The sequence below is a fragment of the Hirundo rustica genome, chromosome 2 (assembly GCF_015227805.2).
Source record: "Hirundo rustica isolate bHirRus1 chromosome 2, bHirRus1.pri.v3, whole genome shotgun sequence".
NCBI classification, from domain to species: domain Eukaryota; kingdom Metazoa; phylum Chordata; class Aves; order Passeriformes; family Hirundinidae; genus Hirundo; species Hirundo rustica.
This window is the reverse complement of record NC_053451.1, coordinates 18,716,891-18,742,472: the sequence shown is the minus strand read 5'-3', so window position 1 is coordinate 18,742,472 and position 25,582 is coordinate 18,716,891. Positions and strand designations below refer to the sequence as shown.

The window sequence follows — 25,582 nt, the reverse complement described above, 5'->3', positions numbered from 1 at the left end:
ATAAAACATGGAATTGACAGAAGCAACTACATCGGCACTCTGGCAGTATTGTGATGAATAGAGTAACTTGCTCACTGAACTTTTATTTCTAGAGACAGTAAACATATGTAAGGTTTTCAGATTTGCTGTTTACTGGTGTTTTGTTACTTAAAATAAAAATCTGATGTAAAATTTTGAGTTGTATTTGGGGGGTCAAACACACTTAATGCCTGGGTATAGACCAATTTGTAGTATTCTCACAATGGTAGCAGCTTTTTTTTATTTCTTAAATTTATACATTTAATTACCTAAAAAATGAATCAACAAAGAGGAAAAGCATGGTTTTGACACTTTCCAGTGTTCGTGCTTTTTCCTTTATAGCACACAAATGCATAATGTAATAGCAAGTCCTTATGAGCGTGGACAATTCAGCATGTGAAAATAAACTAGCTTCAGGCATATCTGAGTACAAAGAAACCTAGTACAACAGCATTTCAATTTTTAGTGAGGGGAAGGAAAGTTAACAGGATTTTATGAGGCTACACTAAGAAAATCAGTTGCTTAGGAAGCATGGAATTTTTATTGTCAGAAATCTTCCATGTGGGTGTCTCTGTATAAGAGATTTTATAAAATGTAGCAAATGCTGAAAGTAAGAAGCAGCATTTTATTGACCCTTAATGTCACAAAGCCTCATTCAGCAAAGATAAAAATAATTCAGTGGACTTGCACAACACGGGATCTATGGAACTTAATGCAAGTGGAAGCTCTCTTTACAAGAAGCTTAGCAAGTCCTGTCTACACCTTCCCTTTCTGAGAGATAGTGGGAAGGTGTTTTCCCTCTGGCTGTGTGGTGTTTTGTTTGGGCGTTTATGATACTCTCTTTCTGAAAGGCATTGTATGTAGGAAATTGTCTGCTTTGAGACATTGTAGAATGTCCCTAGCTGCGTTCCTGGCTGTGGGATCACTCTCCTCTTACACAGGTGTAGCAGCAGGAAGATTTCTGCCACCCTCATTCCTGGGAGGGTCTTTGTCCTGTGCTTCTGAAACCACAAGGTCCCCGTGGCAGAGTTAGGCACACGCATTGGAGGCCTGCTCCTTGGTTCTGTTGATGAGAGCTGAGCTGGCCCGCTGCAGGTTTCAAGTGAGGAAGTCTTAAATGTGGTCCTGTGCCACCGGTGAGCTGCGTCAAGGACTGTACCGTGCTGCTCAGTGTCAGGCTTCAGTGCTTGGTGACTTTCAACCAATACCTTGCAGGTCTTTCCCCAATATGTTTTTTCTGGCAGTTACATAAGAACTTTTAAACTTAAACCTTGTTAGAAGTTGTCTTTTTGTTTCGAGTAATCGTTTTTCATTTGTACTCGTGCCTTGCACAGTCAAGAAGTACCCAACAATGGCAGTGGGGAAAGCATGTCACAGAGTAATAGTTAGGATTATGTCTCTCGCAGTAGAATAGTAAGTACATCTTCCCTCCGCAGTCTGTGTTCTTCTGTGAAACAAATAACTCTCTAAGTTTTTGTGAATGTGAGAGAATGCATTGTTTTGTGATTGCCAAAGCAATGTTTAAGGGAGACTTCATGAGAAATTTGAAGCTGAAGTGGATAAAGAAAACATTAGGTGAGAACGGAAGGAGTGAGGGAGGACTTGATTTCTTACCTCATTTAATTTTTGTGGTTGGCCGTGTTTGGGTTTGCATTCCCTAAGTGGTGGTCTTTGAGCCACATCTTGCCTACAGTGAGCTACAGTTAGCAACATCATGCTGACTTTGGGGGTGAAGTACAGGAAACATCAGTTTACCCTAACCTCATGGCTGAAGAGTCCAATCCTGCGGTTACAACTGTGCAGGTGAATTCCTGAACAAAAAGCCAGAACCAGACCTGCATCAGCTATGTGCACCCCTTTGCAGGTTTGCTGGCTGAAGTCCCCGGTGGCCTGTAATTCCTCAGAAAAGCTGCAGATTTCACGTTATTCTTAGTTATTGATTTGCAGATAGTCCTGCCAAGGGCTGGCACCTGCTGCACTCACAAGCTTCACAGGCCATCCCTGACCTGATGGTGAGCCACGTAGGAAGAGCTGGGAATAGGGAGGGACATTGCTGAAACACGCCGAGTTCCTGTAAATGAAAAGAGGGTGGAAGAGCATGGAGTGTGAGAATGCCATTTGGTAGATGCTAAGTCTTCTGGCGCGTAAGCCATTTTGTTCAAGTACGTTCGCTTCACAAGTTGGCTGTCTTGTCTAGGGGAGGAAAGCATTCTGATGTACTGCAAGTGGATGGTCAGAGATGATAGACTTAGAAAGAAGTACCATTTTCACCTCCGCTTCATTGGTAAATCTGTCTTCAGCTGTTTGTTCTCCTTGCAAAAGGTTTCTTTATATCCAAATTTCGTGTTGAGTAGTGCGAACTTCCTGCCTAGCTCAGTTCCAGTCAGTGTTCCATGCTACAAACTTGTGAGTTCCAGGGTTTAGCTCTTGTTTAAATATATGTGTAATTCTTTTTCTTACTTAAGTTTCTTTATTTGTATTCCCTCTAATTTGTTTGAGATGGTCTTTCATACATTGTGTTAAACATCAGTCTTCAAGTGCTCATAATGTATTTTGAAACGAGTATGCAAAATTGCAGTGTGATCCTGCACTGATTACGGAACTATAGCATATGAATTAATAAGAAAATAAACCCAGCATAATTAATTTCCAGCTGCTTTTAGAGAAACAGAGGTGTTTATAAGGGGAAATTTGGTGTGTGCAAATTAAAGAATGACAAAGCTGATAGCAAATATATTAATGCAGGCAATTATTCACAATTTGCTTCCTCTGTCGTATAGATTAAAAATGTGTTTTAGTGCTAAAAGAGTAAGCAGAAGCTCTGGTGCCATTCTTTCAAAACTATTGGACTAAATAAAGAGCGCAAGTGTCAGAAGTAGAGCAAGGGAAGGAAGTTCTTAACTTTATTTCTTAGTATGGAAGACCTTAAATAAGGGAAGTAAATGGCAGATAACTAAGTGTAGTGGTTGAATTTGTCCATTTCTCATTGCTATGAGATTTCCATCAATATGGGAAAATTGCTGCTCTCTGTGTGTGTGTGTGTGTGTGTGTGTGTAAAACAATTTTTGAGCGTTAAGGATTTTCCTTGCATCTCTTGTATGTGCTCGTGCTCATCTGTCTGGCCTCAGCACTGTGTACCAAAGCAGCAGAAGGTAATTGAAGTCCATGTTTAAAAGTGACCCAGGCAAAATCTCACACTGTGGGGGCCCTCGCTGTGGTTTGGTCCTTCAGAGTCCTTTGGAGGAAGCTGCGGAAGGGGTCTGGATACTCAGTTGCTGGGTTTGAAATCGCTTGGTTTGCTGCTACTCACTTGGCCTGTTGTTCAGGTGGGAGCTCCAAACCAAGCTTTGGGTCTGTGTGCCTGCGGCATGTTCCCGGTTTATAATCGGCAAAGGAAGATCCTGCCCTCCTGAGAGACATGTCTAGAGGAAATGGATTATTTATTTTTATAGTGAAGTGGACTCTCGAGGATGTCGTGGTTGAGCTTTCTGTTTTGCTGTGCCATCTGATGAGGCCGAAGTGAGCGAGAGGGTGCTGGAGTGCATGGAGGGGAGAAAACTCACCTGAGAAAACTGACCAGATACTGTGTTTTGTCTAAGAACAGTTGTGCTGGTTTCTCTGCCACGGCTGATGAGGTTTCTGTGTGCGGTCTTGCTTTCCTGGATGGAGCCACAGGGCTGCATTTGGCGTTTACTGTTACTCTTTGCAGAAGGAAGGAAATCAAAATGGGAGGTGAGGTTGTCATCACTGACGTCCCCATGCAGTGGGTTACACGAGAGAAGAGCGCAGTTCAGATCTACAGTGGGGACAGTATGTGTTCTCTTATTCAAGGACCCTAAAGGGAAAAAAAAAAATCTTTGAGTGGGGGATGGTGTTTTGTGGAGCTCTAACAGGCTTTGCAGAGATTGTGTAGGGCTGAAGGAGAGAGTGGGGGCAGGCACACTGAAAGCAAGGGAGGGTTTTATGCCTCCTATTCCTGGCCCTTGTGAGCCCCTCCGTATGTACGCTCACGTGTCTGCTGCCTCGGCATTCCAGTTCTACCTATTGAACTGATTTAAATCAGGATTTCGCTCAATAAACACTTGGTTTAAATTGGTGCTTGTAATCTCATTTTGCTTTGGCATTTTTGTTTTTTCAGAAGCAGTCTCTATTGGTAGACAACCATTAAAATACGTTGCTAAATTTAGCCTTTACACTAAATCAGACGCGACTTTTTTTTTGTTATTTCAGAGCACGCACCGTATACCTGCACACTTTCTAAGTGATTTCATGGCCTATGTGCATTTATCTAGATTGCAACTTTTAAGAAAGTTTTTATTTAGGACATTGCAAATTTTGCCTTTTTTTAATTGTGGCCTTTAGAAATGTCCTACTTAATAAAATTACACTCATGCACAAACACACAAGTAAAATGCAAATAGATTTTGCACGTAAAATAAAAGTAAAGTATTATCCCTACTAAGGTAACTGCTTAACCGAATGTAAGCTTCTAGAATTAACAGAACTCAAACCTTGTTTTTTCAGAAGAGAAGGAAAACAAGTAATGTTACTCTTTCAATTTCCAGTTAGTTTCCTGGCTTTACAGGAAGCGCCATGAAGTGACTTATGGAGCAAAGTCTGTGCAGATGCAGTGGAAAGTATTAGTTTCAGGTAACTTAGTTCTAAACCTAATACTCGTTCTTACTACTTCAAGGAAGTATGTACCTGTTGAGTATTTGAGCTTCGGTTACAGTTTTGAGATCAAACATTTGCAATTTAATTTAATTTAATATAAATTGAGTTACATAATATCGTAGTGTAATTTAACATCGATTTTTTATGATTTAAAGGCAAATTGCAATTATATATATTTTTTGTTAAAATAAATCCAGCAATAATAACTTCTGAAATGTGGATATGATTTCTTCGTTTAGAATGAGTTAATTTGTAACGGTATCTGTTTCTGTTAAGGAGAATATATTTTTTTAGATGACTTTAGTGTCTATTATCCTGTTCCTGTTTGCAATAGCAGATACCTTGGGCAGGATCTTCTACCATTCTACCATTAAGAAATGCAGAATAGCTCACTAGGTAACACTGTGGCCATATTAATCTTTGTAGCTTCTAAAAGATAAAGATCAACAGATTATTTCTGTTTACACAGATACATACTTAGCATTAAAAAAAAATATTATTTTAAAATCGCTGTTACTAGCTTTCCTTTTGACTATGTGGTATGTGATTGTGACTTTAATGGTTGAGGGGGTACTTTACAACATCCAGGAAGGAATCTAGGACTGCTGGTGAGAGAAAGCAAAACACGACACTGTGTTGTTACTGGATGCTGCATTGCTAATGTATTAGAGAGAAAAGAAATAAGGAAAAAAAAAATTGGCATATATGCCATAGCAACTCCGTGGCTGACACAAATTCTAACCCCCACCCTACCAAAATATTAATAGCATCTGAGCAGTCAAAGAGCTTGATAACATGTATTGACTCTGCAGCTCCACGTGTTTTTTCTGCAGCAGGGGAACTGTGTAGCAGTATTTGTGACCATGAAGGAATGCAGAGTTCTACCTAAGGTAGGAGTAGAGTTGTGCTCAGAAATGCAGAGTGTCCCTGAGGCCTGGTAGTACAGTTACACAAACTGTGTACAAATGCAGTTTTGCCCCTGCCACCCAAAAAGCAGGAGTCACCCCCTTCAAGAAGTAGTTTTACGTCCTTCACTCCCCAGTGCAAACACAGGTTTCAGGGTCCTGCCTTTGCCCTGTTTTTCTGTATTCTTTTGTATCAATGTATAGGGTATTCAAAGTCAGCAGTTATAGTGGTCTAGTAGAACTAAATATGAAAAGATTAGAAAGCTGAATAGAAATCAGAGGAAAATTGAAGCAAAGGTCAAAATGCTATTGCAGGTTGCAAATGTTTAAAATGGTCAATTTTTATGAAGAACTAAAAAGAAAACCTTCCTTAAAAGATTGAAACGGGAAAATTACTGAGTATTTCTTACTCTTGAAGAGAACAAGTTAAAGTAAGATGAATCACTCATCCTGAAAGGGTCATCGTTTTCACTTTCACATACATTTGATTTAAGATCAGTAAGAAATTAGCAGTCACATATTTAGGTAACTTTTTTGATAGGAGCTGTTTATTGCTGAAGAATTCATGTTTTTAACTGCTCTAAAACAATTAGCTTTTTTTTAAACATGAGTGTTCCAGCAGAATGCTTTATTTCTCAGCCACTGTGCTGCTCTTGTGAGACTCCACCTGGAGAACTGCATCCAGCTCTAGGATCCCCAGTATAATAAAGGCATGGACCTGTTGGAGCAAATCCAGAGGAGAGGCATGCAGTTGATCAGCGGGCTGCAGCACCTTTCCTGTGAGAACAGGCAGAGAGTTGAGATTTTTCAGTTTGGAGAAGACATGGCTTCAGGAAGACCTTGTAGCAGCTTTCCAGTACCTCATGTGGCCTATGAGAGAGATGGAGAGAGACTTTTCACAAGAGCAGGTGAAACGGACAAGGAGGAATGGCTTCAAACTGAAAGAGACTAGATTTAGAATACGTATTAGGAAGAAATTATTGACTGTGATGGGATGACTGCACATGCTTCCCAGAGAAGTTGTGGATGCCCCATCCCTGGAAGTGTACAAGGCCAGACTGGATGGGGCTTGAGCAACCTGGTCTCGAAGGTGTCCTGCCCATGGCTGAGGAGTTCAAATTAAATGACCTTTAAGGTCACTTCCAACCCAAACCATTCTGTGATTCTAGAGTGTGGCTGATTTTATAATTACTGCATTTTCCTAGGATTGAATTATTCTTGTCCTAACTTGCTTCTTCCTCCTGACATCCCTCCCCCCCCCCCCACCCCAGACATGTGAAATGTTGAGGCTTTCTTTCCTTTCAGAAAATAAATATTGGAGCCAAGATTCTATCAGGAGAATTGGTATCTTCGACAGTGTTCTGTCTATCAAAGTGCTCTCAGAGGAACCTGTTATATGTGCTTAGCAGTATTCACCTGCTAGGCTACATTAAAATGGGCTACTGGTCAGGCTAAAACATCGGGGTGTAAAATTCACTTTGTTCTGAAGTGAGAGTTGATGTGCAATTCCACTGAGGCTGCTGAACAGAATTTGGTTGTGTTAGTCTGGAGGATTGAGGCAAAACCAGTTACAAGAAGCGTGTGTTTAAAAACACTGCTGAAACTGCATCAGTAGCACTTGATCAGAAGAATGAGACACCCTCACTCCTTTCTAATTTTTATTGGGGGTAGGGGAAGAGGTGGCAGTGTGTAATGGTGGTGGTATCCCCTCACTGCAATTAAAACTCACTTTTTTCTCCAGAGAGTTAAATGGATGAACTTAGGGAAATAAGCAACTGGCAGTCCGTATTTAGATGATGGGCCAGTCTTTTTTTTTGAAACAATTTTAAACTGAGGGACCAGAAACATTTCTGCTAGTGCTGAACCAAAGTAGTGTCTCTGCTAAGTAGTCTGCTTTTGTGGTGGCCCTAGCCAAGCATAGATGGAATGGAAAAGCAGGTGCACTGTCATAGCCTAAGCACTCCAAGTTTGTGTAAGGTAAATTGCAGAGGAATGTCCTTTGCAAAGTATGATACATGTTGTGCACTGTCTGCAAAACAGATTCTGTAGCCTCCCCACACACCAAAAGTGATGGGGGCAGCTTACCATATGTGTGAGTTCCCCCGTCTCCCATCCAAAAAAGAGCTATACTGTTGCCCAGGTGCTGCACTCCATTAGGTGTAATCACTGTCATGCTGAGTTCAGTGAGAAGTTTGTTGCAGACTTCAGTGGAAATAAAGATTTTCTTACAAGTCAGAATTTATGGATCTCATTGAGGTTTCTTGAAGGATCATCAATGACACTGATGCTTGGCATGAATTTCCCAGTTTTACAAATGTAGTTGAAAGTGTGTGGTAGCCTTAGAATAAAGGTAGAGTATGCCACCACAGCCTTTTCAGCTATGGAGAGCAAATAAAGCAGTTTCACCCTTTACAGACTTGGGGTGGTGATAGTTTCTTCCTGTGTAAAAGTGTGCAGTTTCTGAAAGAAAAACTTGTTAGTGAGTAGCAGGGCAGAAAGTTGAGAAGAGTTGTCCACATTTGTTGGTTGTTTTTTTCGTTTTGTTTTGGTTTTTTTTGTTATCTCTGTCAGGGTAAAATGGCAGTTGCGTTAATTGTAGTTGTGTGATAATACTTAGGGAAAATTTTACACTGAGGCTCAGTTTTGTTTGACTGCGAAGATCTAGAAAAAGCTCTTTCTGTGCTTCTTTCTCTGAGAGGTGGACTTCATGTCCATCCTACCAGAGAATCAAAACAATTCACTTTCTAAACTGGTATATAACAAAATCGTTTAAGAGTGTGTACTGTAGAACACAGTTATATTGTCATTTATGTATTATGTATTTTGGTAAACAGCATGTTTTTAGAGTGTAATAACATTATGCTCTTCTGCTGTGTGCTTTTGCAGGCATCAACTAGCTACATTTTATAAACGTTTCAGTTCCAGTGCTACCCACTCCCATTTAGCAGATTGCAGAGTAGACTCAGGGATATTCAGGTAAGACCAGATGGCTGGTGGCATAATCAGGTACAGAATTCCTAAACTTCCTGCAGGTTCATACACGACTGTTAAACTTACTACACCAACTACCTCTTCGTTACTTAATGTCTGCCCAAAGCACATAACTTTCTGATATTGGTTGGTGAAAAACTGGTGGTGAACTGTTTGTTACCTGTCAGTTTCTAGCTTACTGGTTGACTACTTGTGAACTTAGACTTGAGAAATGTTCTTTGCATCCAAGTTCAGTTCAGGATTCTTCCTCCACATCTAAGAGCCAGATAGGAAAATACCCTTGCAGGTCAGAGCTTTTGGGCCTCGTCCTTTGCTCTTCCAAGCCAAGGTCTCTTCTTAATGTAGTGCTGTGTGAATATTGCCCTGTGTTCTTCCTAATGCTCTGAAAATGACTTTGCAAGGATGCATAGGCGTGTTTTGTTTGTTGTACAAGATGTGTGCAGTGTGCAGGTGATAGAAACATATTTGTGCTGGTTCTAAGAGTGAGCAAAAATGTCTTATTGCTTCAGAAGGACTTTGTAAAGTCAGGCTTTGTCTCTGCCTACATATTTCAGTGTGTTCAGTTCAGCTCTTCAGCCATAGCTTCTTGCTCTGAGGATTGGCACAAGTGGCCTAGAAGGAAGTCAGCATTGTGGCATTGTGGGGTTTTGTGGAGTACTTCGTAATTCAGATGCCAAGTTTGAGCTTGCAGTTTCGTATTAGGTCAATAACAGGCAAGCATAGTGACGAGCATATCATTCAAAGCAGGTAAGACTGAGAATCCATGGATCTTGTGCTTTCGTTTCTTAGGCTAGTACTGTTCAGAATTGTGGACTTGTGTGCACCTCAGGTTTTAAATAACTTCTGTTTTCTCAGTTGGTACACAGTCTTGAGCATACCAGAATCTGATTTACAGAAAACTCCTAATATTTTGTTCACCTTCTAATTTCAAATCCAACTATCTGTATGATATACTGTGAATCTGTAGATGCCAAGGGAGTTATGTCCCATCCTTGCTCTACAGTTCCAGCCAGCACTATTGAGTTTTTTAACTGCTGACCTTTTTTTAAATGTGAACAAATTTGCATCTTTTGGACTGAGTTTTTTCCTGTGTTGGGCTTATCCTTAGGACAGGGGCCTTACAGGGTTATTCTAGTAATTCTAACTGCAAGAAAAAACCCCAAAACAACTGAAAAACAAATTCTAAAAAAAAAAAACCCCAACAAAACAAAAAATGGAAAAACAGCCTATAGATTTTAAGGAGCTTGTCCTGAAGAATGCTGGTCCTGCTTGTTGTCCGAAGAATTGATTTTTATGTCACAAATACAAAAGTTTTTTGTTCCATTCATTTTTAAGAATCGTGCTTCAGTTGTGGAGAGCACAAAGATCTTTATATACTTGATTATTTTAGGACCCAGTCCTGCAATGCCTCTGTCATAGCAGTCTCCTTGAGCTACTGCAGTTGCAGCATTGAAGCTGTACATGCAGCTAATCTTACAGGGGCCTGATCCTGCCCTGAGCCATTTTGGCACAGATCCTTGGGCACGTGCACAATTCGGGGTAAGCTCTTGTGGCTTGGCATCAATGAAACAATGGTGAAGATGGATCTGATTGTGTATTCCGGTTTACGAAGCAGTGAGGTTCCTCTTGGAAATCTCATAAAGCAGGCGATGTACAGAAGTTTGTAAAGTCTGTAACCTGGGTGATTTTTAGAGGTGTTTCTCAAGAAATAAGACAATTAAATGCAGATCTTTCCTCTTTTCTTCTTGAAATGTGAGGCTAAACAGTTGACAGTGAAAGTAGATCAATAAGAATATAGATAAAATAAAAAACAGAAGGAGCAAGTGGCCCCGTAGTGTTTGGTTTGTTTTGTGGGTTTTTGTTTGTTTTTAAATACTTCCTTCTCCAGTAAGTACATGAATAAAGTAATTAATTTATGTAACTTCTTGGAAGTTTCCCTCAACAAAAGTTTGCAGAAGTCAAAAAATGTTTTTGTAGAAAAAATAAATATTCTGAGAAAATGTAAAACAAGTCTTATCCTGACAGCTAGGCAGTAGTGTTTCAGATGGGAACCAGGCTCAAGCCATGTCATGACTCTTCCTTGACCTGGACCAGATGTTTCTGTCTCCTTGGAGAACTCACAACTTTAAGCAAAGTTAATGCTGGACAGTTTCTGCTGATGGTGTTCAGAATAATGTGCGATACGTTCAGGAAGAACTAAATCATCAGGTACTTTTTAGTCGGCTGCTGCTTGGGAGTCCTGTATTGTCAGGTCCAACTGAATTACACTTACCCAGGAGAGCATGTCTAGTCAGGGTATGAGAAGTGTGTTCGTGCTTCCACTGGTTTCAAAGCATCCTGAAGAATAAGGTGCTAGCTTAACTCTCTGGTACTGCGGTTAGACTGCCATGGGCATGCAGACAATCAGAAAGTTAGCTCAGGGATCTTCCTGCTGGGTTAATAACTGCAGTATATAGGACTAATAGAGAAATAAAATGAAAATAAAAGGTTGTGACAGGATATGGTTCACTTGCATGAAAATGGAATTTCTTATAAGGTCCTAGTATATTTACTTCTCATGCTTTATGGTGTTAGTGAGACCTGCAGTGGGTATTGGATCTGATCCATTCTGTTGCTAGAGCATGCTACTTCTTTTTCTCTGTAGCCAAGGACTGAAGGTGGCTGTTAGATACATGCCTGCAGCTACAGTGAGGCTGACATAACATCAGGGTGCTCCAGAGCAGGGAAAAATCTCAAGGAAATAACGCTCTGGGTGAGGAGCTGTCCGGATTCCTAACACCCACAGTGAGGTAGAGAATAGCCTGTCCTGTCCAAGCAAGGTGCTGGCTGTGTTGGGTCAGGTAGAATATGTCCTGTGGTTCTGATCCCCTCATCATCCAGACTGATGACCCTTCTAGAGCTTCCTACCAGTTTCTCTGCCTGGATTTCCTGTAGTGTAGTGGAGATTGGGATGGGCAAGGACAGCTGTGAGAGGAGCATATTGGTGCCTTCCGGAAGTCAGGACACTGACATGCCTTAGTCTGTGAGATTCTCAGTGTTGCAGCAGAGGGGTGGTCAGAGATGTCATGAACACGTATGAATCTTGCCTTGTAAGTTGTGTGGCTACTAGGACCTGAAAAATATATAAGAAAAGGTAATGGGTTGTGTGTGAGGGAATGTGATGGCTGTCAGAGACAGCCTTACTTCTGAAGTTACCAGGGAAGCTCATGAGATTCTGATACTTTTTATTAAGGATCATACAATTTATGTCCCTTAGGTATGATATGCCAATTGATTCATAGCCTGACATTTTGTTATTGTTTCAGTCTTGAGCAAAAATTCATTCTGTTTATGGATTAAAAGAATATACTCCTCCTGTATTTCCTTTGGCTGTGGATCTGTAATTATTGTTCTTGAGTCCATTTATGAACCACTAAAGGCCTTTAGTAGAGATCATTAGCTTTTGACATCAGGAAGAGCTGTTCCTGTTTCAAATCTGTTGACAGTTTGTTTTTTTTTTCTCTAGCAGAGGGAAGTTCCAAGGAGTTAAGTTGGCTCCAGTTGGCATCAAGTACACAGCATGATAGATGTCCCAAGTTTAGTGAAGCAGTTGTGGGATGGTGGGGGGGAAGCAGTGCTCCCTAACTGGTCTTGCATTTTTGTGCATCTGTAACAAATCACTCAACTCCAAGAATAGACAGGAGCAGGTTTCTTGAGGTTGGTGATCAGGTTCTTGGGGTCACATCATCTGCAATCCTCTGTGCTCTTTCAGTTTTGGTATTTGGAGCAGCAGAGGTTTGACTTAAATATAAAGAGAACCTCATCCCTTGCCCAGTGATTGCAGCTGCTGTTGTCTTTTGCATCTCCACAAAGTAGGTGTGACAAATTACCAGCCAGAGGGGCAGTAGACAACATGTAGGACATGAGGGTGAGGATGCATGCATCTTCTGATGAAAAAGTCCTTCTAGTCCAGCTGTTCTGTTCTTCATTGGAGAACTTGACTCATTCATTAAGTTGGCCATGTATGACAGAGGTGGAGCCAGATGAGGAGAGGAGAAGTATAAAACAGGAAGTCAGATTGCGGTTAAAAAGTAAATAAATGTAATCGGGTATTTTGGGATTTATATGTAACCATATAAAAAGTTAAGCATATATGTAATTATATATGAGACTATTATTTGGTTTCAAAATTGCACCTGAATGCAAGGATTTTCAGTCTAAACTTGTATTATTTCTGTGTGAAATCTGTTTGGAGTATCTGAAATTTGCTAGTGGCGACAGGTATTTGATCATAATGTTATTTTAAACTTGGATGCATCAGCTTCCAAAACTTAGGATTCTTGACAGATACTTAAATATTTAAAAGACCCTCCATAAGATTACTAAATCTAGCAGTTCAACTGTATAAACAGTGCTAGGAATAATGAACCAGAAAATATTCAAAATGGCATACCCTCTCTGTAAGTGTTTTCTTTCTTATTTCAACATTCACCAAGGTGAATCGCAAGAAAATTAACTCCCCAATGTTTATTTGTTTAAACTCACTAGTTTACTGATGATCCAAGCTTTAAGGGAAACCCATGAAGTCCCACAAGGTGGCAGGAGCTAACTGTTCTATACTAGATCATTATGTGATCTGAAGGGAAACAGGTAATAAACTCATTTTGCTAGTGACATGCATTTAGATCATAAGCCAGTTAGGCCAAAATTTCAAAACCCCACCTTTGTGTTCCTTGGACTTCTGAATAATTTTGGCAAATGAATAAGATTCTGTCTTCAAGAATGTTACTTCCAGACAGAAAATTCAAGTATTCTTTGTCAACAAAACAGGACCTTTATTTTCAGTAGGTGATGGTAATTTGCTTATAAATGTGCATTGTTACTGTAAATGGAGAACAGGGATGAATCCATTCAGGAACTTGGTGATCAGTAAGGTTCACAGTTTAACAAATTGGCAGTGAGCATCTCTAAGTTGCAAATTCACATTGACACTGTGGGAATGCTGATCATGAGGTGGGACAAAGTGTGGTCCTGATATTTCTGGATCTGAGAGATTTTAACCTGCTAGCAGCTGCTAACTTCTTCCCAAGGAAAAATTTCTCAAGAAATCTTCTCAAAACAATCTTGGCAAACAACTATCCTTTCTCAAAACAATCTTTCTCCAGGTAGTGTTCTGCTGTTTCTCTAGTTTAACCAATGAAATTAGAGAGGTGTCATTCCTATTCACCAATTATATTAAGTCTGTATCAGACCACCTTATAAAAAGTTGTAAGAACAAGACAATAAAGCTTTTTTTCTATACTCTTTACCTTCTGAAATATTTGGAGTCTCTCATCTTTCTTTTGTGTCCTGCAACGACAGACAAAGGGCTGAGGAGCTGCAGAAGTGAAGGAATTCTCTGCTGCTCTGTGAGGCTGCAGAGATATTTTACTTTGGAAACTGAGGAATCAAAACATTGTTAAAAGTGTCAGAGTTGGGGGATTATTTGCAATAATTGAAGTAGCTTATTCTAACTAGTAAAACAGTGTCAACTAATATATAGAACATAAGGCTGAATTTTTTTTTCTTTTCCCCGTCCCTCAATCTTTATTTATGTTGCTGGAATTCTTACTCTACTTTTCTTGCTTTTGTTTCCATGTACCTGCTGATGGGTCAGCACTTTCCTGAAACATTCTGTGATCATTATGTAAAGCACAGCAAAAGAGCAAGGGGGGTTAATCAAGTATATCTCCTCAAAAGCATGATTCGAGACTTGTGGTTATTCCTATGCTTGTTTAACCTTGCACTTTGAGTTCCAAGGCTCATTTTTTAAAAAATCTCTGTGGCTGCCTTAGAAATCCATGGACTTGAGGGTTTCAGTTGGCAGAAGTAACACTGAAAAAACCAGTAATAGATGAAGTGATTATCTCTGATTCAGTGGACCGCAAAGTGTTGGTTTGAGACTTGTGAATCTCTTGATTTGTGTTTAGAGATTTTATTTTAAATCAGCTAATGTCCATTTTCGGGGGTTTTTTTTGAATGAGAGGACAAAAATGTATATTAACCATGTATCTTTGGGAATGTGAACAGTGCTGCTTATGTGGACAGAATGCAATTCAGTAGGACTAAGGTGAAACAGATTAGGCAGCTTTCTTAATTGGTAGACAGATAGTAGGAGTAAAAATAATTCAACTCTCATAAGAAATTTAAAATTCCATGCCACTTGGTGTTAATTACTTGTCATGATGATCTAGAAAAGGTTTCTAAACCTGTGTTATGGGGATATATGTAATAGCTATATAAAGTGAATGAAGTGAAAATTCTTCCACACCTAATGTGAAACAGTATTGATGGCAGGAACTTGCCACACAATTGATTTTAAATGTTCTTGACTTACAGACCTGTTGCATTAGTGCATGTTGCTTAGTAAAATACCTGCACCTCACTAGTGACAGGGGTGATGGGACAAGATAGAGGAGAGCATTCTCAGAAGCTGCCATAAAGAAGGAGCATAAACCATTGTCCTGTCAAAATATGCAAGCTTCAGAAGCATTTATTTCTATACCCCTTTTTGCACGACTGCTTGAAATTTAGAAAAATCTTTGACATGAGTAATTTTAGTGGCTGCAGTCATATGATGCTTATAATTTCAAAGTGAAAATTTTGTGATTTTTCAATGTTTATACCTTTCATTTGCCTCTAATTTGAAAGAAATTCTAGTTCTTATATGCACATCCTAAAATAATGATTAGAAAGTAAATAATTATCAAGGATTCATCATTTGATGAGTATACTCATGAAATTTGTTCAATACAGTTGAAAAGGTGCATGATTTACAGAGTAATGTACCAGCAGGATCAGGACTCTCGTGTGGAATATAAAGTAATTGTGGCTTACTGAAACAACCCAGGCTATATCTGTCATTTCTTCTGTTTGAAATTTTCAGTCACACAAGTGAGATGCCTTGCATCCACTGCTGCTCAGAAGCAGTAGGGCACGCTGATGTGAAACACTTGAGAAAAACCCTCCATGCCTCTATGTAAATAGGATGAAAAAAATCAGTTTCAGACTTTAAGATGGGAGATCATGTATTACTGTGGTGTCTGTGTTCAGCAGTGTTAAGTGTGGACCTTAATGTGGCTTGCAGAGAGTTTGCTACTGCTGCCTGTTCAGACCACTATGTCAGGGTAAAGTTTGATTCTTACCTTTCTTTATGCACAACAAGTCAGCGATCATGATAATAGCAGGGTTAGAAAGAGTAGTGCAAGCAACTCATTTTAATTTGACCACACAGTCAATACAGAAGAAAGCTCTGGAGCATGTGGTGACCTAAGTCCTTTTGAGCAGAGGAGTAGCTTTCCATAGAACAATGGATGCTGGGGGATGGTGTTTCTCAGCCGAGGCAAATAAATGGTCATGAGAGATACCTGCTTCATGGTGTACTTAAAATTGTTACACTGAACTTGGGGGCTTAATAGAGATTATTGAATAGTTTGGCAATTGTTGTATGACTCCAAATTAATCACAGTATTACTAGAGGAAATAGGTGGGAGATGAAGGGGACTGCATAGGCTATGTGCACCTCCAACATAGTTATCTTCTTCCAGGAAACCCAGGGTCTTCCCTCCCTGTCTGCCAAACCCTGTCTTAAATGCCTCAACTGTTTGCTGACTTCGGTTAATGCAGGGACAATTGGAGTTGCTCCATCCACCAAGATTCCCTGCTGAGGTGCTGAGTGCATTCTCGCTCTGTGACCAACTTGAGAATGCAGAGTGTTGCTGGCCTCTGGTAAATGCCCAACTCAAGAAAGAGTCCAGCCAGACAAATGGGCAAATATATACTGCCTGTTTAGTAACTAAGCTCCCAAGTCTGATATTAGGGATTTTGAGGTCTAGAGAGTTGGCTGTGCAGCATGTGGGATCCTTTAAAGAAAAAGTGGAGAGATTCTTTATTATCAACTTTTTGGAAACAGCTTGCTAAAATGTAGTATTTAAAAATACATATTGATAAAACCTGACATCATCTCAAATCTTTAGGCTATGTCTCTACATGGTTTTGTGGTTACCCAAGAATTCTTTCAATAAGGCAGAACAAGTGTCAGAAGGGCTTTGGCAGTGACAGCATGCAGCTCTGTGTGCGCTAGTTTAACTTGCACTGAATAAGGGGAGGTTAGATCAGGCAGAGCGGGGCTGAGCTGCTGCACTTAGAGTTCCTGGTACTTGATTAGTTGGCTTAAATCAGGGTGCTGTGTCTAGGAAGTACCAAAACTATTGAGTCTCTGGGGCCAGTCACTGAGAGTTGGTGCTGATGAGACAAGGACATCTCCTGGACATTCCTTCAAGAGGCAAGATCTGGTTTGGTTGCAGTAACAACTATCCCTATGCTAGGAGGTTGCAAATCCTGTTTATGGATTTCTTTTAGAGCACTGGATGTTGAAAACAGTACTTTCTCTTGGGAAATGATTATTCAATTAAGTGGGTATTTATTTTGATAATAAGTTTTATTGTTCTTGAAAGTGAAAACTAGTTGGGGATAAGATCTGCTTATTAGAAGGTATGTTCTTGGGTTTTATAGGAGTGAGGGAGGCAGTGGAGGATGAGCTTACTGCCTTTGGTGTTCGGGGTAGAATTTTTGCCCTGTTTTCTGCCCTTCCTTAAAGAAGCTGTCATTGAAGGCTAAAGTCCTTAGGAATGGGTGGGAAATACAGAAGTAAGCACTAAGGTCCCATCACTGAGACCACGTTACCTGTGTTTCTGTAAAGTATCTAGTGTTTGCCTGCCTATTTAGTATCCCCAACACTGCCTCCCCTCTGTTAAAAAAATAACATTCAAAAAAATTAATGGAACGATTACTGTGCTGAAGATTTACATAGGTATGTGTTTTCAGGGAGATAATGTGTCTTCATGGTTTATATACGGCATTGGTTTAAAAGTGATGCTGTTAAATTCACATGCCACGTGTTCACCCAAGCAGAAGATCAAATTGTAGTACTGGAATCACTTCGATGAAAATGTAAATGTTGGAGAAAATGTTGAACTACACCAAATCACTTGTTATAACAGTCCCTTGCTTCTACAGGAGCACACTTTTCCTTGCTCAGTTCTTTTCAGCACCAAAGCTAACAGGTTGTACCAGGCAGGGTCCCAAAGAGCAGCAATGGTGATCAGCTAGTTGAGAGATGCAGGGATGCAACTGATGACTTCTCTAGAGTTTAACAGCAGCATCTGAGAGATTTTTGGTCTCCTATGGGCCATTGTACCTCTCTGTTGCAGTTCAAAATGCAGTGGTGGAAAAGTAGCAGTGGGTCAGCTCTGCAGCAACTGCATTTTACAGCTTGATGTTTTTGTGTAAATAGCTCTAACTGCTAAGGTGTGTTCACTATAAGGAGTGCAGGCTGCAGGACAGATTCTGGAATAGGAGAGTTTGTATGACTGGCAAGCCAGTGTTGTACCCTGACAAGTATAGTGGCTGTTCTGCACATAAAGCAAGGACATGGTTGAGGCCCATAAAGCATCCTTTGGTAAAGAGCAGCCTCTCTTAAAGCTTTTCTCCCTGTCAGTTAGAAACAGGCAAAAAAAAAAAACCCCAACCCCCCCCCGCCCCCCCCCCCCCAACAAACAAACAAGAAATCGACAACAACAAAAAACACACACAAAAAAGAATCCCAAAAGTGCTTGCCTGTATCAAGGCTGTTGCAGTGTTGTATTTCTGTGGGCAGCTATCTAACATGTAGATTGGAATCTGTGTTCCTTGCATTCATGCTGGAGTGGCAGGAAGAGACCCACCCTCTTTCTATGGTGTCTCACACATGTATTTTAGACTTGAATGCAAGGAGCCTGTATGATTTTTCTTGAGTCTGCTGTATTTCTGTGTGCAGTATGACTTTGTATACTGCATTAACTTTTGGTGAGTTCTGGTGAGAACCTAGAATGTAGAAAGAGAAAATTTGGTTTTGGGGAGTGGTTTCTTTGCAGGGGGGGAGCTGCATTTTTGATGTAAAATACAAATTTTGACTCGGTAATCTGTTTAGTGTTCTCTTACAGTAAAGTGAATACTGCCAAGTAAAAACTTCTTTTAACCATGAGTCCCACACAAACACTGGAGAAAAACCCCAGACCACAGGATAAAATAACGCCGTTTTTTGAATTGAATGAGAAAAATTTCTCATTTAGTTTTAGATAGTATGTGGACAGACTGTAGAGAAACTTTTAGAGGAGGCCATAGCCACTGATTCACAAGAGCAGACATCTTCACAAGGGATGTTACGGCAGATATTTTGCTCTGGTGTAAGAAACAGCAAGCAGCACTTACTACTGGAGATGAAATGACGCTGTTTTTTTAAGTGAGTTTGCAATTTGCACATTTTGCTTTTGCAGAAGCTCGTTGAGTTTAGTTTGTTTGCAGTTATTTAGAGGAATTAATTGTTGGTAAAACAAAAGAACATTAAAGATTGGGTGACATCTCACAAATCCATAGGGATAGTTGAAGAATATTTTTTTCCCTCTGGATTTTCTTGTTGGCAAACTGTATTTATATGGTGCTTTAATGCTGGCATAACCCCCCCTTCCTCATATTTCCAGGGAGGAGTCCTCTGTCCTTGCTCTCAGCTGTGGTGGCCTTGGCTGGGGCCAGCCATCCTCCTTGCGGCTCTGCTTCCCAGGGATGGCTGTGCCAAGCCAGCTGTTTCCAAAACCATGATGTGTGCTGATGAACCCCCGCGGGCACCGTGGGGTAGGGTGGGTGCCTGGGCCCCCTCTGCCACAGGGCAGGGGTGGCAGGGGAGGCTGTGGAAGTGGGAAAGCAGCCGTGGGTTAAAGCAGCATAAGGACAGCTAAAGGTCAGGCAGGGTTTGCTCTTAAGTAAAACTGAACGAAAATTATTTCCCTGCTGCTTTTCCAGCGAGCATGTTTATGGAGAAAAATATAACCTGAATATGCCAGGGATGGGATGGCAACCCACCTGCAGGGACCTGACCTCTCCTCCATGCTTGCTCCCTCTCACTCAGTGCTGCCACAGAGACTGATCTCATCTCCTGCTGTGGCTGGCACAGCCACCAGCTGTCCGCAGATGCGGACCAAATATATTTCTTTAAGTCACATCCTTGTTTTCTGAATCTTGCCCACTTTGTTCTCCAACTTTTTCCAGTGCCTACAGAGGTCTGTCAGATTTTTGGACCTTAAATGTGTGAGGAAATCTAAAGGTCACAGATTATATTCCCAAACAAAGCTAAACTTCAGAATTCTGGCAAAAGTGACACCATTTGGAGTGATCAAGCTCCAAAAATCTGAGCTCTAGTTCAGGTGCTCAAGTCTCACATGGCACTTGATCACTGTCTTAATATACACATAGGTGCCCAACTTGGTCTTTCTAATGTGCAAGCTAATACTGAAACCTGAAGAAAATTGGAAATGTATCCTGAAAGCAGAACTCAAGCTGCTGTAATGGTTTTTCAGCATTTCATTTAAAAAAGTTAAATTTGAATATGTATTTTTATATATATCAGGGTTTGAATTCAATGAAGTACTTAGTGAATGAGATGTGAAATTGGAGGGAGTGCAGGGTTCCTACAGAAAAGATGACAACGTTAGCAGAAACACCAGAGGATTCTGTAAAAACAATTACACATGCTCTAAAGGAAATCGTTCAAATAAATAGTTGAGTGTAGTGGCTGTTTCTAGTTGGGCTTGATGTTTTATCACAATTAGTTTTCTATTTAGGAGGGATGATAGGAACTATAAAACGATGCAAATTAGCAGAGTGAAATAGTTTTCAACTGCTCTTTGAGTCTTCGCACCTCTTTTAAGAATATGTTTAGAAAACATTGCAGCAGTACATCTAGGAAGAAAACTGGCTCGTCTTGGAAATCAGAAGTGTATGTCCTAATAAATTGTTTCTGATTGAACTAGAAAATAGAGAAGATTATACTAATGGAAGTTTCTTTTTAAAACTTTGGATTGCATTTTAACCACATGGAGAACAGCTGTCATTATTCTTAATGTAAAAACTAGACAAAACCCTCCTAATTTTAAGAAACTTTGATACTGGAAATGTGTTGGTGGGTTTTTTTTGCTACAAGTAATACGTGATTTTATATTGTGAGAAATAAACTTCTGTGTCTATAAACTTGCCAGTAACTTGTTCTCGTAATTCTAAAAAGGGGGCAACAGTGACAGGATTTTCTTCTGCCACACTGTATGTAGTCTGAGTACCTTCTACCTGTACAGAGAAGAACGGGGATTCAGCTTCTCAGGATAACACTGCGGGGGAGGGATAAGAAGAGACAGCATGTTGCTTGTTGGTAGGATTTTTGGCTTGGGTATTTCGAGCATTATTTAGGTATGACGTTTGTACCTGAAGTTTTTCTGACGTTTGAGATGTGTGGGCGTGTGCAGTAGGTAACAGGGCAGTGGTTTTTCTGTGATGGAAGTGTGCTGTTAATGTACTGCATAGATTAGAAAGTACTGCTCTGTACATGTGCAAATATGAAAATATTTGATACAACTTCTAAGAAGCGCTGAGATCCAGGAATCATAAAAACAGTGATTCTGCTATTTCTAAATACACAGATTGTCAGTGTTTTCTGGAATGTTTTATGAATTAATGTATCTGTTTAGTGTTACGTTCATTGTGTGGTATTGCAGTGGATTGGGAAATTGCATCTGTTTTGAGGTGGATGGTGACGTTGTTTAGATTTAGTAATTAAAATTGTATTTCTTCATGAAATTGGAATAAAATGTCAAACTTCAGTGGAGATGCTACTTTATTAGTATTGCTACAATACTCACTCTGTATGTGAGAACAGCTCTGATCTGAATTTTACAGAAGGCAGGGTTACGATAGTAGACTGAAATTGCAGATTTGATTGGAGAATTGCTTGGATGTGTTCACTGACAGTCACTTTCAGGTTAAGTTTTGGAGTGTTTTAAGCCTACTCTCAAGATGTTTGTTTGTTTCATTAATTTCTTTGTTTGCTGCTGCATTTCCCTGCTATAAAGCAGGAGAAAGCCTTCACCCAGTCAAGATTAATCAATGTTACTTTTTCCCTATGATCTTTGACCAGATCTTCTCCATTTTCATCATTTACTAAGTAATTTTAATGCTCATAAAGTACCAGAACAACAAGCCAGAAGAAGTCATCCTGTCATGTCAGTTCAGGACAAGATAGATAAACTGATGGAGCGAGTAAATGTGTGATCAAACTACCTCTGGCTTTGCTTGTTTTAAATAAATATAGAGACAGTTTGGTGCCTAATCTACACCTGCCATTAATATAGGGAACGAAAGGTGAGAAATTGTCACCTAGAAATTTATTTTAACAACCATAGTTTAGGCAGTTCAAAACGTCAAGATAGTTCTCAAGCAGTAACTGCTTGACTGAAAGTGCTTGGACTTCTAAGTGTGTCCATACCCACACTTGTAGTGCTTGCTATTTCCTGCCTTATACCTTCTTCTGAGCTAGTTTTTTTATCTAGTAGCTGAAGGATGATCCTTTTTGATCATGTTCAGGCTTTTAAAAAAAATGTGTATCTCCCTACAAGAAAAAAGCTGACACAATTTAAAGTCTTGGGTTTTCAATTTCCCAGAATTACTTTAAAGGCATTAAAACATTGTCCTGTAGATGATATGGATGCCTGAAAAATGAATGTAAGCCTATGAATAGACTAATCTTCTTAGTTCCTTATGCAGACCTGTAGGAAGCAATGAGTGCAGTGTTAAAAACTGCTCATGTACTGCTGTATCTGTGCTGCAGTTGGAGACCTCTGGACAGGGTAATAACACTAGTCAGCAAAGATAATGACTGAAGTCTGGCTCTTTGGTAGTGTTGAGTACAAACTGTTTTGCTTTGAGAGGAATGGTGGCATAACAGGACTTTTAACAGTCCTGGCTGGGAAATCCTCCTGAAATGGTAAACTTTGATTTTAAAATGTACATGTTCTTTTCTTGACCTCAGTCAAGGAGACTTAGGAGAGACAAAGGAGCAGAGAGTAATTATGTGAAGTACAAGCAGATGCTACTCTAGTTTCTCAAGGAAGTTTCTTGCGTAGAAAGGCGGGGTTAAAGAAATGGAGCTTTTTGTACTGAAAACAATGCAATACTTTAGCCTGTCTTTCCAGCTTTTTCTTTGTATGACCCATCATCTAAAGGATGAATTGCCTTTAATAATAAAAGACTGAGGTGAGCTGGTAGAGGAGGGTCTTTCAGAATGGTTTAAAGTCATTTGCAAAATAAATAATAGCAGGTTACTTTAAAAGAAGTTAGTTTTATTTTGTTATCAAGTCAAGATAGACTGAAGATGTGCCTTAGTTGTTGAAGATCTGCCTTAAAGTGATTTGTTAGTTAACCTCATAACAATGGTCTATGATATTTATTTGCTACTAGAAGTACTTATTTTAGAAAAAAAAATTAAAAATGTGCTTCTGTTGCTTTTGAGGTTGCTGAAATAAATTGTCCTTGTCTGTCATGTGAGGAGTGCCAGAGACTGCTCTTCTGTATCTAGTGAAACACTCTCAGGTGTACCTGTGTACTTGAAGTGAAGAAGTAGAGGGGAGGAAGGAGTCTGTACTGTGCACTGTACACTGTAGCAACACATGCCTGTATTGGTGAGGACTTTCAAAACTGAGTCTCAAACTGAGAAGCAGGGGGAAAACAGTGCTTATTGCTGTAGAATCTCTTCTATACACCAGGTAGGAAACAGCTTCTGTGAAATACACAGAATAACCCTGAGACTGGTGGTGAGCTTGTGAACTCATTTATCTCAGGTGTTGTGGACTCCCAGAGCTGTGAGTAATGTGGTACAAGTGTTGGTTTTGATTTGAAGAGAAGCCCAGGTATTTATGTAACAATTGTTGTATCAGAAGAGCTTTGGGAGTATCTTTGCTGTTTCTCTTAAGTTGTTTACTATTAAGTTAGTTGTTTACTATTACCTTACCTGTATTTTCACCCTGTCTGCTGTTGCTCTACACACCACTGCAGCAAAATATTCCATGCAGGTTTTGTGGTTTCTTGGTTTAAATGCTCATTAAATCTGTTCAGCTTAGTGTGTAAATCACATTTGCAGTTTTGATGTAGTTCTGGCTTTAAGCTGTACGTTTCCTTAGTAAGGAAGCAGCTGTATATCTCTCCAGTGCTAATAGTTTCCCCCAAAAAGAATCACTAAGTACTCATGGGAGTGAAACTAGTGTCTCAGTTTATGATTGAAAAGGGTTAAAGCTACCAAACTCCAGGAACACTAATGCAGAAATAGCATTGGTGTTAAGGATAGGATGTGGTGTGTTGCTGCTCATACTCTGCCTGGCCTGGCCTGCATGCTGAGATGCAGGCTGCCTTTTGTCTCCTTGTGGCTATTGTCATGTTGCTGCAGCACCTGAAGATCCTGCTGCAATGAGGCTTTGCGTCCGCTCGGTTGGAGCTGACTGCTCCATCGGAGGAGCTGTAGATGGGGAAGGATGTCTGCATCAGTGACCTTCAGCTTACAGCCCGAGGAGTCTGTGGAACTGCAGTCACCGAGGGCGGGCTGTGAACTGGGAAGCCTTGGGACAAAGGCATGGGTCCTGTCTTGACCACTCTTGGAAATGAAGGCCACAGGCTTTGGAGGGAGGCCAGAAGAGAGGTGTGATTATGTTTCTAGCTCAATCAGGATTTGCCTGCAGACTGAGCATAGGACATACTTTGAAACAGTGTCAAAAACTGAACAAGCTGCCGTGGATTTAAAAGGGGTCATTAAATGTTTTCTTTGAAGTTGTTGAGTTTTGTAATCTGGAACAGAATCTTCCAAATGTGAGTTAGACATGCTACAGGTTCCTATACTGAGCGGACTAGAGAAAATATATGAAAGAAGTGGTAAAAAGAAATTTGGTTGGCCACTTTGCCTCTGTTTACCCTTCTCCTGTCAGTATAATGTAGAGGACATCAGATGGGATTTTTGAAAGTTTCGGAATTTTGCTTAAACTGATTTACTGTTTTATTTTGGCCCTGTATCTGCTCTGTACCCACCAGTACATCAAAACACTCTGCATCTTGCCATACAGAGCTAACGGGGCAAAACATAGAGAACCGAAAGAGGGCAAGACAAGTGTAAAAACCATGCCGTGTTCCTACTTAGCTCCACTGCCTCATTTAGAAAAGCCCTAAATGCATGGGTATTGTCCCCTTTTGGCTTAGAGGTATAGATCAGATCCTGGGTGTGGGAGTGTTATGAAGATTCACTGCCCTGCTGTTTCCTGTTATGAATTTTAATTATTACTTTGAAACGCTGGCTGATGGCTCTCATGGTAGTCAGTCCACGTTTGTGGGTTTTTTTTGTTTGTTTGTTTTGTTTTGTTTTGTTTTTTGCTTTTGTTTTCCAAGCTCACGTTTATTTAGAACGTTAAATATCACTGTTTTCTGTGGGGTTTTGTAACGCTGTCCTAATGACACAAGCCAGCCTCGCTGCTGAGGAATGTGGGGGCCAGGCGAGCAGCAGGAGCAGCCCGACTCCTGCGGAGGCCGGGACGGCAGCGTGTGCCTTGCTGCGGGAGCAGAGGCAGCCTTCCTGGGGAGCCAGCTCCTGCAGGGAGCGCGCTTCCGTGGCCTGCTTCCCGTGGGAACGGGAGCCCCGTGGAGGTCGAGAAAGCTCTTACAGGGTGGGAGATGCTGTTGTCGAGGTTAAGCCCTGCTTGGAGTCAGTTTCAGTTTTAGCATGAAAAGCCTCTCAGTTCTTGAAGCTGCTTTCCTAAAGAATCTCCCCCTCCCCCCCTTTTCTTTGAAACTTCTTCGGAAGAAGTTATTTACGCGCTGGACGCGGCAGTTCGGTCTTTTAAAAGATGCCATCATCTGTTGCTTTAGCACGCCAGAGGAGTTCCCGCAGCGGCAGGGCAGGAGCGTTGGGTTCGTCCCGCAGGACGTGCCCTTTCAAACCGGCTCACGCGTGACAGCGGGCTCGTCGCCCACGGCAGCCCTCACCCGGGCCGGGGCCGCTGCGGGGCCGGGGCCCGCGGCGGCAGCCGGGCGGGCGGCGTGCGGGGGCCGCTTGCGCAGGGCCGGTACCTGTGCGGCGA

General features: G+C 40.8%; 1 protein-coding gene across 14 annotated transcripts in view; it reads left to right on the top strand.

The window, feature by feature from the left end:
* Nucleotides 1-25,582, top strand: part of BBX (BBX high mobility group box domain containing) — a 141,024-nt gene that overhangs the window by 8,023 nt on the left and 107,419 nt on the right. Inside the window, exons 1-2 of one of the 14 annotated variants that reach the window (XM_040054273.2) lie at nucleotides 4,619-4,668; nucleotides 8,484-8,573. The exons of 12 other annotated variants lie outside the window; for them this stretch is intronic. The gene's annotated coding sequence lies outside the window, so the exon portion shown is untranslated. Of the gene's footprint in view, nucleotides 1-4,618; nucleotides 4,669-8,483; nucleotides 8,574-25,582 lie in introns of those variants that run through there. One more of the 14 variants, XM_040054266.2, reaches the window with a different exon arrangement.